General features: G+C 44.4%; 1 protein-coding gene across 8 annotated transcripts in view; it reads left to right on the top strand.

Moving 5' to 3' along the window:
- LOC121872040 (cubilin-like) overlaps positions 1 to 17,907 on the top strand; it is a 205,740-nt gene that overhangs the window by 10,746 nt on the left and 177,087 nt on the right. For 5 of the 8 annotated variants that reach the window (XM_042374701.1, XM_042374698.1, XM_042374699.1 and 2 more), the window contains exon 2: positions 15,003 to 15,941. The exons of 1 other annotated variant lie outside the window; for it this stretch is intronic. The gene's annotated coding sequence lies outside the window, so the exon portion shown is untranslated. The remainder of the gene's footprint in view (positions 1 to 15,002; positions 15,942 to 17,907) is intronic. 2 more of the 8 variants (XM_042374702.1, XM_042374703.1) reach the window with 1 other exon arrangement.

Below are 17,907 nucleotides of genomic sequence, written 5' to 3'. Positions count from 1 at the left end.
GGTGATGGTGATTGGTCCGCCGAGTACAAACACATTTATTTGATAAGGTTGGACTCACACCAGTACAATATGTTTCCGTCGATTAGATTACCATCATCACCTGTATGGTTCTGTTGATTAGATTACCTGTGGGGTTTTTTTTTTACCCCTCTCTCTTTATGCTGCCGGCGGGGAGGTGTGAGATGGATGTTAAAATCTGTCTGTCTGTCTCAATCCGTCTCTATTTATGTATCTGTCTATCTATCTGTCTGCCTGTCTCTTTTCTATAACCTATTTTTCTTATTTAGTATTTTATTATTGTTGGCAAATGATATAATTAACTATATATAATGACGTCATGTTCAATTATATAGGTCAGTATATGACTAAATATAATATACATAATTATAGGAATTATAGGTGAAGATTAAAGAGAGTTATAGGCGTGAACTGTTATGTTTTTGACCTTCCCCTAGTTTAGTCAGTCAGTCAATTAGTTGGTTGGCTAATTAGTTTTTAGTTAGTGTATTTGTTTTATTTATATACACGCACAGGTAGCGACGTTTTCACCTGTATTTAATTAGCACAATGCAGGTAGTAATGGAGTCGTGTGTCGTCTTGGTTTACCTGTGTGGTTAGATGGTAATTAACCTGGAATTTGTGTTGTTGTTTTTATTTGTTTTATTTGGGTGTGTTTTTGTTGTTGGGGTGATGTATGTGTGTTTGTGTCCGTGTTTGTTCGGGGGGTGTCCGTTTTTAGTCCGTGTTTGTTAGGGGGTGTCCGTTTTTAGTCCGTGTTTGTTGGGGGGGTGTCCGTTTTTAGTCCGTGTTTTGTTTCTGGGGTAATACGTCCGTCTTTCGTCCTTTGTTGTCCTTCGTCCTTTCCTGTCCGTTGATGTTTGTAGTAGGGGTGACCTTGATGACAGGTAGGGGAGATAATGGGGTGGGACACACATACACACACACACACACACACACTCCATCCCTCATTCATTCAATTGTGTACATAAGTGACACATACTAGGAGTCTTTTTTTCCACCTGTCTACCTGTCTGTCTGTAGTTGCTGAATATTAGTTTTTCACTGAATAAAAGAAAATAACAAAGAATTAAAAGATAATATCCAAGCATAAGAACAAAATAGATAAAAATATAAATTACAGAAAAGTTGAAAAGAAAAAAAGACGAATGTGGTGATGCGGCCGAGGTTGATGACGTGCCTGTTATGCCCCGGCCACCACTTTACTTTCGACCAATCACGAACCTGTTGCCATACGGACTAGGTGAACCGGCTGTTGTATGGAAGCGGTGCCGTAATTGGTTGATGACGTGTTCAATCCCAGCGGTGAGAGGGGGGGGAAAATATAATGAAATTGAGAAAAAAAAAACGTGGATTCTGCCCGATTCTCGTTAGCTGGGAGGAGTTGTTTTGGTTGTGTTGGGGTGTAGACCATTGCCTGGGTTGACTTAACACTGTTTAGGTCATATTCGGGGGGGTTTGGACATCATATTCAAGGGGGTTCAGTCATTGTACTCAAGGGGTTCAGTCATTGTACTCAAGGGGTTAATACATCATATTCAACTGACTGATCAATAGTACTCAGAGGCAGATATCGTACTCAAGGGATTAGATTATATTACTGGTCATTAAATAAAAGTCACAATAAATGTCTACTATATCGGTCATGGGGTCAGAGGTCATCCAGTTAACTTGCTAATGAGAGAGACATCTGTTAGAGGAGACAGAACTCTTAATCAATATTCACAACACACTTAATATGTTGCTGAGGTTGAAGGTGAAATGCTGAGTGATATTATTGAGTGTACGAGGAGGAGGTATGTGTGTGTGCGCGTGCGTGTGTGTGCTTGTGTACGTGTGTGTGTGCGTGCGAGGGAGTTGAAAAGTGCAAGCTGCGATGAACAATTAAGGTGTGACAATCGCAGGTAAGAGGATTAACCAGGTAAAAAAAAAAACATATTATTACACACAATTAAAACCCTGGAAAATAAAACCAAATTAAACCTTTCCACACCCAACTATTAAGTGTATAAGTAGTCCTAGTCTCAAGTACCAACCCCGGTTTTAAGTACAGTTATCAAGTATAAGTTCAGTTCAGGGTTGGATTTTAGACGATCTATAATTCGGGGGGGTTGGATGATGATGGGTGTCGGTGGGCTTTGAACACTGCATTATAGATGTTCACTGGAGCCTCGGGGTTTTATTGGCCAGTGAACACCGGAACCTGATGATGAATCACTGGGTGTTTTAAATGTGGTGAGGGAGGTGGGCAGGTGTGGTTGTGCTCTGAATATCCTCGTCATTTTTGTAGATATAGTTGTGCTCTAAATATCTCGTCATTTTGTAGATATATAGTTTATTGCTCTAAATGTCTCGTCATTTTGTAGATGTGGTTGTTGCTCTATATATCTCGTCATTTTGTAGATGTGGTTATTTATAAATATTTCGTCATTTGGCGTTATGGTTATTGCTCTAAATATCGTCATTTTGTAGAATGTAGTTATTGCTCTAAATATCTCGTCATTTTAGCAGATATGGATTTAACATCTAAATATCTCGTCATTTTTATGAATGTGGTTATTGCTCCTAAATATCTCGTCATTTTTGTAGATGTAGTTATTGCTCTAAATATCTCGTCATTTGGTAGATATGGATTGTGCTCTAAATATCTCGTCATTTTGTAGATGTGGTTATTGCTCTAAATATCTCGTCATTTTGTAGATATGGTTATTGCTCTAAATATCTCGTCATTTTGTAGATATGGTTATTGCTCTAAATATCTAGTCATTTTGTAGATGTGGTTATTGCTCTAAATATCTCGTCATTTTGTAGATATGGTTAGTGCTCTAAATATCTCGTCATTTTGTAGATGTGGTTATTGCTCTAAATATCTCGTCATTTTGTAGATGTGGTTATTGCTCTAAATATCTCGTCATTTTGTAGATGTGGTTATTGCTCTAAATATCTCGTCATTTTGTAGATGTGGTTATTGCTCTAAATATCTCGTCATTTTGTAGATGTGGTTATTGCTCTAAATATCTCGTCATTTTGTAGATGTGGTTATTGCTCTAAATATCTCGTCATTTTGTAGATGTGGTTATTGCTCTATATCTCGTCATTTGTAGATATGGTTATTGCTCTAAATATCGTCATTTTGTAGATGTAGTTATTGCTCAATATATCATCGTCATTTTGTAGATATAGTTATTGCTCTAAATATCTCGTCATTTTGCTAGATGTGGTTATTACTCTAAATATCTCGTCATTTTGTAGATGTGGTTATTGCTCTAAATATCTCGTCATTTTGTAGATGTGGTTATTGCTCTAAATATCTCGTCATTTTGTAGATGTGGTTATTGCTCTAAATATCTCGTCATTTTGTAGATGTGGTTATTACTCTAAATATCTCGTCATTTTGTAGATGTGGTTATTGCTCTAAATATCTCGTCATTTTGTAGATGTGGTTATTGCTCTAAATATCTCGTCATTTTGTAGATGTGGTTATTGCTCTAAATATCTCGTCATTTTGTAGATGTGGTTATTACTCTAAATATCTCGTCATTTTGTAGATGTGGTTATTGCTCTAAATATCTCGTCATTTTGTAGATGTGGTTATTGCTCTAAATATCTCGTCATTTTGTAGATATGGTTATTGCTCTAAATATCTCGTCATTTTGTAGATGTGGTTATTGCTCTAAATCCCTCGTTAGCTATTTTGTAGAAGAAAATTCAATGTTAGCATTAGAGTGGTGAAATAAACTTTGTGTAGGGGGGGGGGAGGAGATAATGAGGTTGACCCCTAAATTCTACGAGTTACAGGTAATCAGGAAATGTCAAGGTAATTTTATTTATTTATTTATTTGTGTAGACAATTACAAGAAGGAAAAAAAAATTACATATTGATAACCTGGTTTTATTTTTATATCTAGCCTTGAGTCCTACAGGTGAACACTATATTATTAATTACCTGAATATTAAGTAAGAATGCTCGTGACGTCATAGGGGGTTGAAGGATTGAGCGTGACGTCATTGAGGGGGGGGGGTGTGAAGGGTTGAGTGACAGGTGAAGGACGAGCGAGGATATTAAACCTGACTTATACGCGTTGCAGTCTGTTCTGTATGATCTGGTGTTTAGGCGAATGGTGTGACCTGACTTGACCTTGACCTAACCTAACCTAACTTCCTCATTCATGGACTCACTTCCCTCATCCCCTCTACTCATTCCCTCATAATTATTCATCTTTACTCATTCTTGTAACATTCTATTGCCAGTGTGTTAAGAGTGTGTTTCAAGGTGTGTTGAGAGTGTGTTTCAAGGTGTGTTGAGAGGGTATGCTATGATGTGTGTTAAGGGTGTGGTAATAGTGTGTTAAGGGTGTAGTAATAGTGTGGTAATAGTGTGTTAAGGGTGTGGTAATAGTGTGTTAAGGGTGTGGTAATAGTGTGTTAAGGGTGTGGTAATAGTGTGTTAAGGGTGTAGTAATAGTGTGGTAATAGTGTGTTAAGGGTGTGTTAATAGTGTGTTAAGGGTGTGGTAATAGTGTGTTAAGGGTGTGTTAATAGTGTGTTAAGGGTGTGGTAATAGTGTGTTAAGGGTGTGGTAATAGTGTGTTAAGGGTGTGTTAATAGTGTGTTAAGGGTGTGTTAGGACTCGTTTACACTATCAGTTACCAAGTGTGGTGGTCGCGCACGCCTCGGATCAGTGGCGAAGCACGGGGTCGGAGCAGGGTACTGGACCACTGTTTCGTGGACGGCGTGTTTACACGGAACTGCCACACCGTCGTTACCGGTCAGTGTGTGGTAGACTGCTGGGCAAGAGGTTCATGGCTCGTAGACAGACGAGTCGGCGACGGACCGTGTGGGTGAAAAACTGGTTAAGGAACAAATCGTGTGGTACTTATAACCAAATATATGATGAAATGCAGCGTAAGGACACGGGACGGGCAACGATACATTCATGACCCCTGAAATGTACAACACACTCTTAGATAAAGTACGTCCACATGTTTCCAGGACGGATACAAATATGAGGGGCTCTATAAGTGGCAGGGACCCACGTAACTGCCCGGGAAGGGTTGGTGGTTCAGTGTTGCCGTTTGCACGATCACTGTCCGAGCAGGGCTTCGTTACCATGCTTCGAAAACATGCTCCGAGACTGATCGTGTAAGCGAGCCTTTAGGGGTTGGTAAACATGCTCACTAGGTTGTGGTTGTGTTTACATCGCTTGGTTAACGTCGTCTCAACGTCTCTCCAGGTCGATAACCACGCCTCCCCCCTCCACCACCTACCACCCCCCCACCTCCTCCCCCCACCTTCACCTTCCCCCCACTTTCACCTCCTCCCCACCTTCCCTCCCCCTCCCTCCCCCCACCTTCCTCCCCCTCCACCCCTTCCCTCCCCTCCACCTTCCACTCCCCCTCCACCTCCTCCCCCACCTTCCACTCTCCCTCCACCCACTCCCTAAATTAACCCATACCTACCCTAAGCCAACCTAACACGCCCGGAAATACTGTAACCTAACCTAACCTAACCATATGTGTGGTCTTATCGTCTTAACCTGTAAATTGTTTGGTCTTTTAATGTGGTCTTTTAGGGATGACCTTGACGCCTCGGTCTTAATGGGTCATGAAGGTCACGTAATTAAAGGTCATTATATTACCTCTGTGCGTGACGTGACGTAGATGCCTTGCACGTACTGTAGTTCGTAATTGCGCCAGTTAGTTGACTCGTTCAATTGGCTATGGCTGCAGTCATGTGCCTGTGTTGTTGTAGTGTCCTGTGTGTGTTGATGTAGTCAGGTGTGTTGATGTAGCCAGGTGTGTGTTGATGTAGTCAGTTGTTGTTGATGTTGCCAGGTGTGTGTTGATGTAGTTAGGTGTGTGTTGATGTGGCCAGGTGTGTGTTGATGTAGCCATGTGTGTGTTGATGTAGCCAGGTGTGTGTTGATGTAGCCAGGTATATGTTGATGTAGCCAGGTGTGTGTTGATGTAGCCAGGTGTGTGTTGATGTAGCCATGTGTGTGTTGATGTAGCCAGGTGTGTGTTGATGTAGTTTCATAAAGGTACAAGGTGATGCGAGGGTTGTGTGTCATATTCTCCCCCGCATCGAACTGGCTCAGCACTGACACAAACATTACCATCCAGAATGATTCGGAAGCTTTACCCCAGATATTAAGGTCTCGAATGGCTCTTTGAAGTAGCGACACAAATACCGTATTAAAGTCCAGATTAGATTCGAAGCTTCGACATCAAAAATATCATCTGGAATGGTTTCGAAATTGCCCCCGAATCTCGATCGTAACGAGATTCATTAACCTGTTGGTAATTGGGACAAGGAAATGAACGCTTACAATCCCCAAGAACCAAGACTGTGTACCTGGGAGGGCCGTCTCCAGGTCGTCTAGAGAGGAGAGTTAAGACGCTGGTTCCACAGATTTGAGCGCGAGGTTGTATAGCTGGGTGAGGGTGAGGAAGGGTTGGGCGCTGGAGGTGGGTGGTGAGGGTGAGGGAGGAGTGAGGGAGATGGATTTTGAGAGTAAATAAGGAAGGGGTAAGGGGGTGAGCTCAAGAAGTGAGGGGAGAAGGAAATTGAACTATACGTCGATTCGATAAGTCGTGTTGCGAGGCAGCTGGACTTATGAACGTTCGGTAAGTTTGTTGGGAAATGGGTATCTCCCCCTTCCCCCTCTTTCCCCTTCCCCTCTCTTTCCCTTTATTCCCCCCTTCCCCCTCTTTTCCCCTTCCCCTCCCCCTCTTCCTCCTCTCTCCCCTTTCCCTAACTTACCTGTCCAGAGGGGCTACACAGTCCTCAAAGCCCCCTATAATCTTACCTACCTGGACAGGGCTCGGTACTAATGGGTTGGTCTTAGAGGCCCCCCCCCCTCTACCTCTTACCTCTCCGACCTCCTGCCTCTCCTACCTCCTGCCTCCCACTCCTGCCTCCTGCACCCTCCTGCCTCTTCCTCTCTACCTCTTCCTCCTCCTACCTCTTCTCCTCCTCCTACCTCTTCCTCCTCCTGCCTCCTACCTCCCACCTCTTCCTCCTCCTACCTCTTCCTCCTCCTCATTTTCTCCTCCTCCTGCCTTCCTACCTCCTGCCTCCTTCCCTCCTCCTGCCTCTTCCTCCTCCCACCTCTTCCTCCTTCCCATTCTTCCTCCTCCTGCCTCCTACCTCCTACCTCTTCCTCCTCCTGCCTCTCCTACCTCCTACCTCTTCCTCCTCCTACCCCTCCCCTCACCTGCGAGAGGTATATTAACACTGTTTATCAGGATGGAAGGAGGACGAGGAAGGAAAATGGAATGGGAAGTAGGAAGGTAAAGTAGTAAACAAGGAAGGAAGGAAGGAAGGAAGAGAGAAACATGAAGGGATGGAGGGGGAGGAATTAGTGTACACAGAATACCATCGTTTATATCATCCAACACACACTGTGGACTTTGAGCTTACATCACACAATCAGCTGTCGGGTATAAACATTGCCACTTGCTTTGATTATGACGATCAATTGAACAAACACAGCGGCCCTGGTTTAATATGTCGCTCATGTAATGTTATTGCAAACACATCCACCCTGGGAAAAAATTTATATATATATATATTCACGGTGTTATTGATGACGCCGAGAGAGATGGATAAAATATACAGGTTTTTGTTTGCTGGGTAAAAAAAATTCGCTTGAAAACCTCCATCGACGTTTATTGGACGTGTGGTGGGTGGGGGTGGTGGTGGGGAAGGGAGAGGGGGTGAATTGTGGTGTTGGTGGTGGTGGGGAAAAGAGGGGAGGGTGAGTTGTGGTGGTGGGGGATGAGTTTCGGTATTGGTGGTGGCTGGATATTGGTGGTGGCTGATATTGGGTGGTGGGGGGGTGTTGGTGGTGGCTGATATTGGTGGTGGGAGGGTGTTGGTGGTGGCTGGTATTGGTGATGGGGGGTGTTGGTGGTGGCTGGTGGTGAGAGTGTTGGTAGTGGGGGGGTGTTGGTGGTACGGTATTGGTGATGGGGGTGTTGGTGGTATTGGCATTGATGGTGGGGGTGTTGGTGTGTATGGTAATGGTGATGGTGTAAGTGTTGGTGGTATTGGTATTGGTGATTGGGGCGTTGGTAGGGGGTGTTGGTGGTGGAGGGAGGTTGGTGGTGGCTGGTATTGGTGATGGGGTGTTGGTGGTGGGGGGTGTTGGTGGTATTGGTATTGGTGATGGGGTGGTGGGGTGTTGGTGGTATTGGTATTGGTGGTGGGGGTGTTGGTGGTGGGGGTGTTGGTGTGCATGGTATTGGTGATGGGGGGTGTTGGTGGGGTGTTGGTGGTGGCTGGGTATTGGGGGTGCTGGTGGTATTGGCATTGGTGATGGGGGGTGTTGGTGGGGGGTGTTGGTGGTGGCTGGAAATATGGGTGGGGGGTGTTGTGGTGGCTGGTATTGGTGGTGGGAGGGTGTTGGTGGTGGCTGGTAATGGTGGTGAGTTATAGTGGTGGTAGAAAGGAAGAATGGGAAGGGTAAGTTGTTGTGATGGTGGCTGGTGAAAAGGTAGGAGGCAAGATGCTGTGTTTGGGGGTGATGGTGATAGAGTAGGGGAGGGAAAAATTAGGGAGGAAGGTGAGATGGTAAAGAGAGGGGAGTGAGGGAGGGGGTATGAGGGGAAGAGTAGCCAAGACGGTTTTAGTTAGTCCTGTCTTCCTTCCCTCACTCCCTCCATCATCCCTATCCCCCTTTTTTTCCCTCCCCTCTTTCTTCCTGTCCTACTTTCATGCCCTGTCTCTTATCCTTCTCTTTCTCCCTTTCTCCTTCTCTCCTTCTCTTTCTCCCTTTCTCCTTCCCTCCTTCTCTTCCCGCCTTACCTTTCTTTACTTCTTCCGTTCTCTAGTTTATTGGTCTCATTTCTCTCTCGTATTCAAAGTCCTCTCTTTCTCCCTCTCACTATTGTTCTCTTTCCTCTTCCTCTCTCACCTGTGTCTCCTGTTCTCTTTCATCTCCTTGGTCCCTCTCCCTTCCCTGAAAGAGTATTGAGATAAGACACACACACACACACACACACACACACACACACACACACACACACACACACACACACACACACACACACACACACACACACTCTCTCTCTCTCTCTCTCTCTCCTCCCCCCCCCCCCCCCCTCTCCATCAAGGGAGGAGGGGGCTCTGTTGTCGTTAAAGGCGATATAACATACAATATCGAGGTCGACACAGCAACCAGTATACTCCTCTACTCTGCTGTTATACTGTGTGGTAGAGCTGTGTTATACTGTGTGGTAGAGCTGTGTTATACTGTGTGGTAGGCTGTGTTATACTGTGTGGGGCTGTGTTAATCTGTGTGGTAGAGCTGTGTTATACTGTGTGGTAGAGCTGTGTTATACTGTGTGGTAGAGCTGTGTTATACTGTGTGTAGAGTGTTTATACTGTGGTAGAACTGTGTTATACTGTGAGGGCTGTGTTATACTGTGTGGTAGGGCTGTGCTATACTGTGTAGAGCTATGTTATACTGTGTGGTAGAGTGTGTTATACTGTGTGGTAGAGCTGTGTTATACTGTGTGGTAGGCTGTGTACACTGTGGTAGAGCTGTACATACTGTGTAGTAGAGCTGTGTTATACTGTATGTGTTATACTGTGGTGAGCTGTGACACTGTGGTAGAGCTGTATACTGTGTGGTGAGCGTTAACAACAACAAAACACTATACTGTGTGTAGAGCTGTCTTATACTGTGTGGTAGAGCTGTTTATACTGTGTGGTAGGCTGTGTTACACTGAACAACAACAAAAAACAACAAACAACAACAACAACACAACAACCACAATATTAGTAGGGCTGTACATACTGTGTAGTAGAGCTGTGTTATACTGTGTGGTAGAACAACAACAACAGCTGTGTTATACTGTGTGGTAACAATGTTATACTGTGTAGAGGCTGTGTTATACTGTGTGGAACAACTGTGGAGACTGTGTTATACTGTGTGGTAGAGCTGTGTTATACTGTGGTAGAGCTGTGTTATACTGTGTAGGGCTGTTATACTGTGTGGTAGAGCTGAGTTATACTGTGTGAACTGAGAACTGTGTAGAGAGCTGTGTTATACTGTGTGGTAGAGCTGTGTTATACGTTTGGTAGAGCTGTATTATACTGTGGTAGAGCTGTGTTATACTGTGTGGTAGAGAAACAACAACAAAAAAACAACTGTAATAGACAGGTGGTAGAGCTGTGTTATACTCTATGGCCGAGCTCCCCCACCACCATACAGCCCCCTACCCAGCTCCCTCCTAGCACCTCCCACCACCTTACCCAGCATCCCTAGCACCCACCAGCTTCTTTAGCTCCAACACCATCAAGCCCACAGTTAACGGCCAGTCCCCAACACAATTTAATCCTCTAGCCCCATCCAGCCCCAAGTAGAATCCCTAATTCCACCCAGCAGCCTCCAAGTCACCACCAGACCTCTAACCCAACACCTTCCCACCATCAAACTTCCCCAATACCTCTACCCAAACCTCCCATCCCAATCACCCACCCAGACTCCCTCCCAACACCTCCCAGGACCCCCCCTGCATCCTCTCTCCCAGTAACCCCACCCCAGCACACACCCACCCCAGAAACCCCCCATCCTCTTCCCCAGTACCCCACCCAGCATACACCCACCCCAGAACCCCCCCCCTCCCACCTCCCATCGTCCACCACAACGCGACTCGATATCCATTGTACTTTCCGTGTCAACCTGATATATTGACTCGACTAGACCTGTCACTGATACCCGATATTTCCCTTCCACGGTTATCCACTATGAGTACCGTGACTGTAAATTTCGATTCACAATAAAAATCGCCCCCAAAAGTTCGCCAAATGGTTTATTTTCGTCAATTTTGAGAGAGAATCGCCAAATGATCCGTGTTGTTTAAGGTGATTTATGCCATATGCTTCATTCTGGCTTCACCTTGCTGCTGTCTCTTTCATTACGTTTATTAGCCAGTGTGACCTTGTACTTAGCGTTAATATATGATGACTTGAGACACTCGGGCACCCCTCTCCTCTTGTGCTTTTCCTCTCACCCCACTCCTTTCACCTCACATTCCCTCTTGTCTCTCACACCCCTTTCCTGTGCTTTCCCTCTCACCCCACTCCTTTCACCTCACATTCCTCTTGTCTCTCACACCCTTTCCTGTGCTTTCCTCTCACCCCCTCCTTTCACCTCACATTCCTCTTGTCTCACACCCTTTCCTGAGCTTCCCTCTCACCCCTCCTTTCACCTCACATTCCTTCTTGTCTCTCACACCCTTTCCTGTGCTTTCCTCTCACCCCACTCCTTTCACCTCACATTCCCTCTTGTCTCTCACACCCCTTTCCTGTGCTTTCCCTCTCACCCGACTCCTCTCACGTCACCTTCCCTTTCACACCCTCAGTTCCTCACCCCTTCCCACACCTAACCTACACAAACTGTACGGGGAAAATTATATCATTCTTTTCTTTATAATCGATACAATGTTAAATGGAATAAGGGGACCAGAGCCCTTAACATGTTCTGTGTAAAGGAGGGAATTATAATATTGAACACGTCAAACTTGTTATAAATTCACACACACAAAATAATAATAAAGAACACTCACGCACTCACCTTCTCAAGAACACTCACGCACTCACCTTCTCAAGAACACTCACGCACTCACCTTCTCAAGAACACTCACGCACTCACCTTCAAGAACACTCACGCACTCACCTTCTCAAGAACACTCACGCACTCACCTTCTCAAGAACACTCACGCACTCACCTTCAAGAACACCACGCACTCACTTTCAAGAACACCACGCCTCAAGAACACTCACGCACTCACCTTCTCAAGAACACTCACGCACTCACCTCTCAAGAACACTCACGCACTCACCTTCTCAAGAACACTCACGCACTCACCTTCTCAAGAACACTCACGCACTCACCTCCTGAAGAACATGGTGTATAGGGTCAGTATTCACCAAGGTTCGTACGATAAAATATTCATTAACTTGAGGTGTAAAAATGAATAAATATTAGATTAAAAAAAGCTTAAAAATTGCAGTTAGATTCTACCTTAACTACCTTATCGAGATACGTAAACAACCTAACCTGACTTCACCAGACCCGACATAACCTGACTTTACCTAGTCTGACCTAAGCTAACCTTAAACAACCATTAATGTCAAGGTTAACATGAATAATAAGGCACATTACTAAGCCTTCAATGCTCATTAGTGCATATTTCATGCTCTTTTTGCTCATTGGTGCATAATATCAAGACCTCACTGCTCATTCGTTTATGTCACTAAACCTTCGCATTTCATTGGTGCATATTACCAAGTCCTCACTGCTCATTGGTCGATATTATCCAGCTTTTACTCTTCATTGTTTCTTATTTACCGATTCACAATACTCATTGGTTGCTATCATTTTCTCCTTCACTTCCTATTGGTTGATATTACCCATCCCTCACCTCGTATTGGTCGGTATCAGCCAATCAGTGCACTCTTCTTTCTTTAATGCAACACACATTGGCAGGTAAAAGTCGACCTCCGCGACTCGGATGCTCATTGGTCTGTGTAAAAGTGTTCTCGGTGCTGATTGGTTAGCATTTACTTGATCTCATCACTGATTGGTCGGGATGTGTGGTGTTGCCAACTCTCGCAGCTGATTGGAGGGTATTAGTATAATGAGACGAACCCAGGGTGAGGGACTACTTGTTGCGTCACACACACACACACACACACACGTGAAAGCAGGGAGACGAGAAAACGAGATGATAGAAAGAGCAGATGTACTCTACTAACTCTTAAGCTGAGAGAGAGAGAGAGAGAGGAAGGTGGGGTGAGACAGAGAGAGGAGGGGAGAGGAAGAGGGAGGGGAGGGAGAGTCAATCAGCCACAATAAGTAATGGCTTCATCAAGAGTGTGTTGGTGTGTCCACGGGGGCGCCCTGTGGGTGGGGGGGGGGGATATGCGGGCGAGGGGGAGGTAGAAAGATTTTTTTGTGGGGGGGGGGCAAGGACCTTTATCCGGGTGAAAGAGTCTTAGTACATTTTTTACGCCATCTTTGTTTTGTCGGTGATACGAGTGGGATAGTTAGATTAGTCTGGTCAAGTGGATGTTTTTATCGATTTTACTTCGTATTTGGTTTGGTTAGGTTAGGTTAAGCTAGGTTAAGTTCAGTTAAATTAGGTTAAAGTTCAGTTAAATTATGTTAAAGTTCAGTTAAATTATGTTAAATTAGGTTTGGTTGAGTTGGGTTAGATATAGTTAGGTTAAGAATAGATCTTAACCTGTAAAAGAAAACCTAACCCTAATCTAGCCTACCCTAACCTAACCTTTCCAAACTTACCCATACTTAACCCAACAACCTAATCTAACCCATGATTATTATAGCGTGAGTGAGGGTTGGTCAAGAGTGGTGGCCGGCCAGTGATCGATGCCTTGACTTAAGAAGACCTGCTGTTTACACCTGGGCCTTAGTAGATACTCTCTCGGTAGTAATGACCCAGCACCAGCAGTATGGTAAGCCGCCCAACGTCAGAATTCCCATGTCATAGTTCCTATCGGACTTGCAAATATGTCGCATTGAGAGAGAGAGAGAGAGAGCTACTCTTCCCCTTAATACTACTCCTTTTCTTCCCTCCTCCTGCTTTTTCCCCACTTCTTCCTCCTTCCTCCCTCTTCTTCCCTCCTCTTCTTCCTCTTCCTTCTCCTCTTCCCCCTCCTCTTCTTCCTCTTCCTCCTCCTCTTCTTCCTCTTCCTCTTCTTCCCCTCCTCTTCTTCTTTCTCTTCCTCCTCTTCTTTCTCTTCCTTCTCCTCTTCCACTCCTTGTCTCCCGGTCTTCCTTGTGGTGCGGCAACCTCGCCCAGCTGTCCATTTACGTTAGTCACCCGTGGGAGACTGGGCCACCGCTCGCCCACGTTTTTTCTTATACGTTCGCGAAAATGTGGTTGTGGTGTGTTGGTGTCCGTCGTGTTGTTATCCGTAATACTACCACCACTACCACAACCACCACTACCAATACCACGAATACCTTAACCATCTTTACCACAATCACTACTACCACCACCACTACTACAACCACTACTACTACTACAACCACCACCACTACTACAACCACTACTACGACTACAACCACTACCAGTACCACGAATACTTTAACTATCTTTACCACAACTACCACCACTACCTGTACCACCACCACCACTCCCTCTGTCGCATTGCCGTCAGCACCTCACATTCTGAAACATTTATACCACGTCAATGAACCGCTCAAGCGAAGTGCCAGGGAGGAAAAGGGTGAAGTAGAGGGAGGAAGAAAAAAAAGGAAGAAAAGTAGGGGAGAGGAGGAGAAAAGAGGAAATACAGAAGTGGGTGATAACTAAGGGAGGGGAGAAGGAAAGAGAGAATAGGGAAGCGAAGGAGAGAAGAGGAGAAGGTAGGAAAATTATATAAGGGAAAGGAGGAGGAGGAGGAAGAAGAGAATAGAGGAGGAGGAAGAAGAGAATAGATTGAGACAGAAATCGGGGGGAAAGTAATAATGGGAGGAGGGAATTAAGAGAACGAAGGGAGGGATAGGTAAAATAGATAAAGAAAAGAAATGAAGGAAACATAGCATAAGATAATAAAGATAAAGATGAAATTATATAAAGAAGAAGAAGTATTGAAGAAAATGCCACAAGACCAGAAAGGAAGGAAAGAGAATGGAAGAAGAAAATGAAGAGGAAAGAAGATGAAGACAGTGAGATTGATAAAAAAACTGAAAGGTAGATATAAAATGAGATAATAAAGAAAAGTGAAAGATAATGAAATTAGATCTATGATTCATTATGTTATTGAAGTCAAAACTGCCGCTGACAACCACAACCACCACGCCCCCCCCTCGTTCACTACCCCCCCCTCTCGTTCACTACCCCCCCTCACCCCTCACCCCACTCACCACACCACCCTCATCCGTCTGTGTTTGGTCAATTTATTCTCATCTCGTAATTTATTCCAATTTCTTCTCCTTCCACCAGTCTAATGGAGACTTTACCAGGGTGTGACTCGACCCTGAGCCACAGACCAGATAATATGGTATAGAAAACGGACTGAGGACTCGTGTGAAACTAAACTATATTTTCTGTAAACATATTTTAGTTTGACTTTGGAGCTAATTGAGAGAAAAAATATTGTTTTTAGTTGAAATTGTTAAAAGAAGATGAAGATATATTTATTGTGAGAGATTTTATTGTTATTGAGAGAATATAAACTTTATGAAGAGGATTTTGTTGAAGATTTTGAAAAAAACATTGACCTTGATACCTTGTGAAATTTTACTTAACTATCATACACAAACATAAGGATAAAATATATGTTAAACTGAACTTAACATTCTTCTTGAGCTAATTCCATCGTTAACATTGAGATAAATTACTGTTAAATTGAAATTAAAAAAAAGTTTAATTTCCTGTTGAACTGAAGTTAACATTAATTTAATTTCTTACTGAACTAAAATTAATTTTGATTTAATTACATGTTTCGCTGATCATTAACATTGACACTAATATAATTTCCTGTTTAAACTGAAGTTATACCACTGATATGAAGTAAATATTACTTGAACTAAAGTCAAAACTCACCTGAGGTAATTTCATGTTAAAACTGAAGTTAACATTGAAGTGAGCTCAGTACATCACCTTGAAGTGAGCCAAATACATCACCTTGAAGTGAGCCTAGTACATCACACTGAAGTGAGCCGAGTACATCACACTGAAGTGAGCCGAGTACATCACACTGAAGTGAGCCGAGTACATCACACTGAAGTGAGCCGAGTACATCACTCTGAAGTGAGCCGAGTACATCAAAGGTGACCAGCTCAAGATGGATGTCGCCTAACTCATACAACGAACGACTCGCTGCAACGAACCAGCACCAACTTCGACCTAACCATCAACATGACTACTCTCGTCGCCTAGGTGAGTAGAAACCACAATCCCGCCCCCTAACACCACCCCCCTCTAACACCACCCCCCTCTAACACCACCCCCTCTACTACACCATCCCCTAACACCCCTAACACCACCCCTAACACCACCACCCTAACACCACCACCCCTAACACCCCACACACCCCTAACACCACCCCCTAACACCACCCCTAACACCACCTAACACCCCCCCCCAACCACCACCCCTAACACCATTCCCGCCCCTGTAACACACCTACAACAACACACACACACAACCAACAACACCACCACAACACCCTCTTAGTTATCTAAACGTTATACCTTATTAATGTTTCTCTTGTGTATGTGTTGCATGGATATACTGATTATTGATGTTTAAATTAAGTATAAAGGTAAGTTGATTGTATAGGTATATATGGCACTGTATAGGTATATATGGCCCTGTATATATATGTATGGCCCTGTATATGTATAAATGGCCCTGTATATGTATGTCGGACATGCATACACCCCGACCAGCACTACAATTAGGTCACCTGAAGATTTGCTTCCCCCCTATGCTTATTTCACCTAAAGACTAATCGCCCTTACGCTAACCTGACTTAACCTAACCTAACCCCCAGGTAACTTCAAGGGGGTTAATCATCAGGTGAAATAAGCAGGAGGTTTAATCTTCAGGTGATCCTTACCACTGCCGACCAAGGAACTGCCACCAGCCAACAGGTGAGGATCTGTGTGTGTTAAGATGACAAACGCAGCTGGCTATTTGTGTTATGTTATGGAAGTCATCATCAGTGTTATTTATCTTTTTGCCAGCTTCTGTCTGTGTGTTGTACTTGTGGGTGTTGCTCTGTTAGGTTGTTAAAAACCATACATACAAACATACATACATACATACATACATACATACATACCTTACATACATACTCCTCCAGCCTCCCCAATAGCCACGCCTTCTAGCACAGCTTGTTACCTTAATATTAAATATCCTAATACATAAGTAGCTAACCTATCTAGTGTTAAATTAGTTGAGCCGCAGATCTATGCGGCATTCAGTGAATAGTAGCCTCATAATTATTATCTGCAGCAGTTGTCGGAGTTGGGCCGGCTCTCGTTCCCTGAGGCAGAGCAAAGCCGACGGGAGACAATCGATATCTCATCCAGGCTGTAACATAACTTCTGGGCTGCCAGCTGCTGTTCCGGAGATCAACTCCGCGAGTCTGGCGTAGAAACATCTTGCACTTGGTCCCCATCCACCAGGGTTGTGAACACTAGAGGGTAGGCTGCAACCCGATCAACGTTTAATTCTCTCCCCATATGCCCTTCTCTTGTGAATTCTCGTTCCTGCTCCTATGGCGCTTGTCGAGCGCTGGAATTCTGGTGACATGCGGCCATGGGATAAAAAAATCTGATGTCGAGAAAGCTGCGTTGTCCCGCGTCCAGAATCCTCGGCTTTTGGCATCCCTACGAACCGTTTAAATGTGTTGGAAATCTCACCGTCCAATGGAAGGAGGGTCGGTTCTACCATGACATCCCGGCAGATTCGCCCAACATATTTGCTGCCAGAGAACCCTTACCTCGTCCTTGCCTCATGCATGAAGCCCCTTCTTGCACACCATGGCGTGATCCTGCATCATAGGAAGAGCCACACACGCGTGGGAACCGACCTTCTACTGGCCCGACCGTGCCTTGAAACAATGGCATCTGTAAATTCTTGTTTATTAAGACTGAAACGCGCACTTATCGGTAACGTGGTTAACCAGTTCGAGAGCGCCCACCTCCTGCGCTATAGCTACTTTTTTCCGGTGCCACTACAGGTACCTGCAGCAATAGTTGCTGCGCTTATCATTTTGGCAGTGCTGTCGATCTGTCGTAATGGACCTACGAATCTTATTTACTTCACTGTTGTATCCACTTCCCTGTTGCATTCTTTTTTTTTTTTGCTGCTACTACTACTACTACACAACAGGGTC

Source organism: Homarus americanus, unplaced genomic scaffold (assembly GCF_018991925.1).
Source record: "Homarus americanus isolate GMGI-L3 unplaced genomic scaffold, GMGI_Hamer_2.0 scaffold51476, whole genome shotgun sequence".
Lineage (NCBI taxonomy): Eukaryota > Metazoa > Arthropoda > Malacostraca > Decapoda > Nephropidae > Homarus > Homarus americanus.
The sequence above is the reverse complement of the archived record's forward strand: the minus strand, read 5'-3'. Positions and strand labels throughout refer to the sequence as shown.